Here is a 5,982-nt window from a genome sequence, read left to right as displayed (position 1 = left end):
CAGGATCTTAGCTGTTCCTAGGACTGTGAACTTCTGGACAGAGATCTCTGATGTGGTTCCTGGTATCTGTTGAAGCCATCTACTCAGCTTGGGGTTACTGCCCATAGTGCCCATTGCCTGAGACATTCACTCAGCAGTCAGTCAGTGGGGGTTATTTTCTTGATGTATTCTTGGAGGCTTGTTGTTTCCTCCTGCACAGTAGTTCGGACACTTACTAGTCCTCGGCCCCATTCCTTTTGCTTTGTGTACAGCCTTAGGACACTGGACTTAGGGTGAAACCCTCCCTGCATGGTGAGGAAATTCCTTGTCTTGATGTCAGTGGCTTGTATCTCTTCCAGTGGCCAGGGTATTCTGCCAGCAGGGTATCTCATTACCGGCAGGGTATAAGTGTGTGAGGATGAAGTTTTGATCACCCGCGCTGTTCGTTCACTAGACTCAGAGTAACCACGCAAACAACTGGAGTCCTTTGCAAAGGGGGAGCCGAGCAGCAGTTCAAGCTTCCTCTGTCAACTCCGTCCGTCTGCTGCTCGCTCACCTCTTTTATTGGTGCAAACAGAATGGGTGTCTAAACAGGATCTCATAATTCATTGTCTTCTGACATCTTTACAAACTTCTCTAATCCTGACCAACAGGATACGTCTGAGTGCTGAGCTTGATAGTAAGCAGCTTCAGCACTTTTACGACACTCTCATGTTCTTCCTTTCCTATCAACATTCCTCAAACACTCAAAGTCTACATACATTAGCATTTAAAGATAATACTAATAACAACAATAACAATAATCCTTCTCACATTTCCCTCCTGTTTATCGTTAAATGCGTCTAGATTTTCATCATCAGTATTACATCTTTACATTTTCATGAAATTTCAATGCATTACGTCATTTTCCTAGAAACACATTTCTTACACTCAGAATTCAACATGTGTACAGCTTAAGACATCTTGAACATTTCTTTTACATCTTGTATTACATTGATCCATTCTTCTTCCGATTCCTCTTCATCGTCGTCCAGTAGAGATTGTTCTTCCACCTGCAGCAAAGTACTAGTAACAACTGATCCCACGAGCCGGCCAATGCAACCCCGAACAAGAGGTACTAGCCTCTTTCTGTCCCTGATTACCTCCCTCCTGTCGGAAGTTCCAAAGGCCAAAACTCACGAGTCCTGCCGTCACAGCACTCACCACAATTAGGAAGAACAACTTCATTTCCTTTTAGAGCTTCTTCACAGGTTCCGACGGGGTTCAGCCGTTGCTGGACCTATACAGGCCGTCAGCCGTTTACGGACAGTCCGCCACTGCTCCCTTGCCTTCACCTGGAAGAATTTTCTGTCTCTTACAATGGGAAAGGTGTATCCACGACAGTTTCCCGTCCACTCGAACTGCAGTCTTTGTGGTCAGCTGTACTTGATAAGGACCTTCCCATCTAGGCGTGTTCCACCTCTTCCGCACAAACTTCTTCACCCACACGTAGTCGCCCGGTTGAATGGGTTCCTGGGGGGTGGAATCTGTGGAAGACACAGGACTAGGCAGAACATTTACTGTATTCACACATCGGTTGAGTAACACTTTTTTCAGATAATCTGCTATTGTTTCCTCAACATGTTCTAACTCATTTGTTGTTGCAAAGTATGGTAGGCAATAAGGCCGCCCATATAATGCTTCAAAGGGTGTGATGCCTGTTTTCTTGTGTGGTGTTATGTGCATCCATAATTTCACCAGGTCGAGACAAAACATCCAGTTCTTTCCTGTCTCGTCCATACATTTCTTCAGTCTGTTCTTAATAGTACCATTGACTCTTTCAACCAACCCTGCACTCTGGGTGGTGGTATGCGCAGTGATTCTTCAAATCAATGTCCAAGTTACTCCTACAGTTTTCACTGCCTCATTTACAAAATGGCTTCCATTGTCGCTCCAGATGACCTTCGGGATGCCAAACCTGGGAATGATTTCTCTACATAGGACTTTTGCCACTGTCAGTCTGCATCTGCTTTTGCCGTGGGGAAAATTTCCACCCACCTAGTAAATCCATCTAACACTACTAGACAATATTGTTTACCTTCACATGGTGTTAGCTGAATAAAATCTAGAAAAACTGTGTGAAATGGATGATTTGGCAATGGTGTAGTGCCTGCAGGGGCCTTAAGGGCTCCCTGTGGGCTGTGTTTTACACAAATAACACATTGTGAACAAAAATTTTTAAGTAGGTATGAAATCCTATAGTGTAATAATGTTCATTAACCATCTGTACCATCCCTCCTGTTGAGACATGGCATGGCCCATGGCTCACTAATGCTGCCCATTTATGCATATTCCGGGGAAGGATTGGCTTGTTTCCTATGGTTAATAGTCCTTTATCATCCAGTTTGGCTCCTCGCTTCTTCCACGTGGCCTTTTCCTTTTCTGGAGCACTTTGTTGCATTTCTTTTAGAATATTATTATCTGCAGGTTCTAGGCTAAATGATTCTTCCTCACCATTATCAAGAAGTGTGTTGTTATTTGCTGCAGCCTTTGCGGCTCTGTCAGCAAAGGCATTTCCTTGTGAGACTGCGTCTGTGTTGTTAGTATGTGCAGTGCATTTACATACAGCTATTTTACGTGGCTGCTGTACTGCTGCCAATAACTTTTTAACAGTTCTGCATGCATGACCGGTTTGCCCGTCGACGTTTCATCCCTCTCAAATTCCATTGTTGAGCAAACACAAACAACGTGGAAAATGCATATTGACTATCTGTGTAAATGGTAACATCTTGTCCTTTGCTTAGTTCACAGGCACGTGTGAGTGCGACGAGTTCTGCAGCTTGAGCAGAATAGGAGGAGGAAGTGATTTCGCCTCCACCACCTCGGTTGCTGTGACTACTGCATAGGCAGTTCTAGTGCGTCCACAGTCATCCTTTCTCGATGATCCATCCACAAAGAGTGTCGTCCTGTAGTCAACGCGACATCACTAAGATCTGGTCGCGGCAGGACCGTAATGGAGACCTCATCCAGGCAGTTGTGCTGGTGTCCCTCTTCTGCGGTGGGTAGCAGCGTCGCTGGGTTTAAGGTCGTACAGCGTCGAATCGTCAGATTCGGCTGAGACAGCAACACTGCCATGCAGGAAAGATGACGTGCGGGCGACAGGAATGCTATCTTACTTTGTAGCAGCAGTATTGACACTGCATGTGGAACTAGCAAAGTTAGCTCATGATATAGCACCACTCCTGCGGAGGCTTTTACTGCCTCAGATGCTGCCACCACTGCTTTAACGCATGGCGGGAGTGCACAAGCTACGGAATCTAGCTTGTGGGAGTAGTAGGCCACTGGCTGCCTCTTATCTCCGTGCTTCTGCAATAAAACTGAAGTCATAAAGTCACCCTTGCAATCCACGACCTGCTCAAAAGGCTTCTGATAGTCTGGCAGCTTTAACACTCCAGCACTTACAAGGGCCTGTTTAATGTACACAAATGCTTCTTCAGTTCATCAGGGGTCCATGTTAACACATCAGTCATTGCTAAGGGATTATCATACATCAATGCTTGTAAAGGGGCAGTTATTTTCGCATAATCTAAGATCCATGATCTGCAAAAATTCACTAGTCCTAAGAATGACATCATCTGCTTCTTTGTTTTTGGTTTTGGAGCATCAAGTACTGCTGTTTTCCTCGACTCAAGAATAGCTCTTCCATTATGTGTCAAAACATGACCCAGATAAACCACTTCCTGCTTCACCAGTTGCAGTTTGCTTTTGCTTAATTTATGGCCTTGAGCGGCTAGCCAGTGTAGCAGCAATGCTAGCGTGTCTGACCAACAATCTGCCTCTGTTTTGACGCCATGAGGATGTCATCCACGTAGACGAGGATTTGACTTCCACACGGAGGTTTAAACTTAGCTAATGATGACATCATTACCTGAGAAAAGATTGTGGGACTCTCACAGTAGCCCTGAGGTAACCTTGTCCAGGTATACCTCCGCCCTTGAAACGTAAATGCAAACCAAAACTGGCTGTCTGGATGTACTGGTACAGAGAAAAATGCATTGGATACATCTATCACCGTGTACCACTGATGTTCAGGGTTTAAGTCATTCAGCAGAGGTATGGATCTGCGACTAAAGGAGACCTAGGGACCACTGCAGCGTTCACAGCTTGCAGGTCCTGCACCATCCGCCAGCCGGTAGATGGTGGTGACTTCCTTACTGGAAATAGGGGTGTATTTACAGGAGACTCAGGACACTCTCTGATGACTCCTGCTTTAAGCAGTGAGTTAAATATCGGAACAATACCCTCCTGTGCATCAGTCTTAAGGGGATATTGCCTCTGAAATGGTCTATAATCTGATTTAGGAATTATTTTTACAGTTCTGATCCTTTTATAAGACCTACATCTGCAGGTCCTTCCAACCATAATTCAGGGGGAAGCTCTTTCAGCTTCTCCTCTTCCTCCTGCGTGAGGAAGATGTCTTCTTCTCATGAACTCTGATCTGTAAGGTGCGTTGCTGGATGTGTCAGCAACCTTTTAAGGGGAATACGCCACACCTGGAACTGATCATTAAAATCAACCTCACCCTTAGGCCTATAGGGCAGGCTGCTCCAGTGTTTTACGTCACATCCCAAGTCTTGCCATCTTTTCTTAAGCGGTTTAGCAATAGAAACATGTGGTACAGAACCTGACACTTTAAATAGCGCTGCTGCTTCGGCGGAAAGGCTTCCTGCCGTGCAGACAGCTGTCTGACCACACACATATAGATGCATAATTACAATCATTTGTGGATCTTTGAGTTTAGCAAACTTCTCTGCATAGCTTGATGTGCCGTGTGAGTCTGATTTACAGATCTCACCAATGCGCTCCACGTGCATGGTTACATGCAGGTCAGTTTGATTGTGGAGCTGGGCTTCAGGCTGTAAGTATGACAGAGCTTTACCATATAACATAGTGATTGGGTCAGAGAATGGAGGGGGCTGTTTTTCAGGAATGTTGAGTGACCAGTATTTACTGCACGTCCCTCCTTCCCTTACCCACAAATCAACCATTCTATCTACAGACCACATCCCTTCGGCTGTGGTCCGAATCATCAACTGAAGCTGAGAGATAAGATCTCTTCCTAACAGATTTACGGGACATGTGGTGGAGATCACGAAAGGGGCTTTAAGTGTGATTCCACTTACAGGGTCACAAACATCTACAGGAACTGACATTCTTTCTTTAGTTACGAGACCATTTGCTGATCTCACAAAAATCTGTGTAGAAGTTGGCTTTAGAGCTATGGATCTCTAATTACTGATTTACCTGCACCCGTGTCTACTAAAATGTTAAAGAATTACCTAACACGGTCAGTTGTATTTCTGGTTTGCCTTCAGCAAACAGGAAGATGGTTTCTAAATCTAAAACATCTTCTAGGTCATCTTTTTCAAATTGATCAAATTTTGTGCCCTGATTTGTTTAATTTTTGTGACATCTTTTTCCAGTTCTAGTCATTGCTGAGGTGGATTAGAACCTTGCTGCTGTCCTCTATTATATCTCTGGTCACGTTGTTTCTTTCTGCAATCACGTTCCCAGTGTCCATAATTTTTACAATAATGACACTGATCATTTTCACGGGAATTGCCTCCTCCTCCCCTTCCGCCTCGGCCTCGCCCACGTCCTCGGCCTCGGCTTGGGAGAGGGTTGGCATTGAAAAAATGCCTGTTAACTGATTCTTACTTTTTGGCATTGTCTTTCAGCATGCATAGCATGTTGTTCATAGCGGCCTAGGTTACAAATTCCGAAATCAACTAATTGTCTCTCTACCCAGGTTTTTATCTCTGATTTTGATCCCCCATGTATAGCTTGCTTTAACTGCTGTTGGTAGGGACCTTCTGGATCTTCCGCATACGGAATTCCACTATTTTTCCGGAACACATCTTTCATTCTCATGCTATAGTCTTCAAAACTTTCGTCAGTCTTTTGTCTTGTGGCCGTAATGGCGCTGTAGTCAGCTCGTCTGGTAAAAGTAGTTCGCATGCGCTC

General features: G+C 44.8%; 1 long non-coding RNA gene across 1 annotated transcript; it reads right to left on the bottom strand.

Annotated features, from left to right (window-relative positions):
- Nucleotides 1-462: 462 nt before the first annotated feature.
- LOC130532438 (uncharacterized) lies at nucleotides 463-1,813 on the bottom strand. Its single transcript, XR_008952326.1, has 2 exons — nucleotides 1,183-1,813; nucleotides 463-1,031 (listed from the first exon to the last, which is right to left on the bottom strand). It is a non-coding gene; the product is annotated as an uncharacterized LOC130532438 (long non-coding RNA).
- Nucleotides 1,814-5,982: the final 4,169 nt, after the last annotated feature.

This window comes from Takifugu flavidus, chromosome 10 (assembly GCF_003711565.1).
Source record: "Takifugu flavidus isolate HTHZ2018 chromosome 10, ASM371156v2, whole genome shotgun sequence".
In the NCBI taxonomy this organism is placed as follows: Eukaryota; Metazoa; Chordata; class Actinopteri; order Tetraodontiformes; family Tetraodontidae; genus Takifugu; species Takifugu flavidus.
Note: the sequence above shows the minus strand (reverse complement) of the source record. Positions and strands in the feature narration are given on the sequence as shown.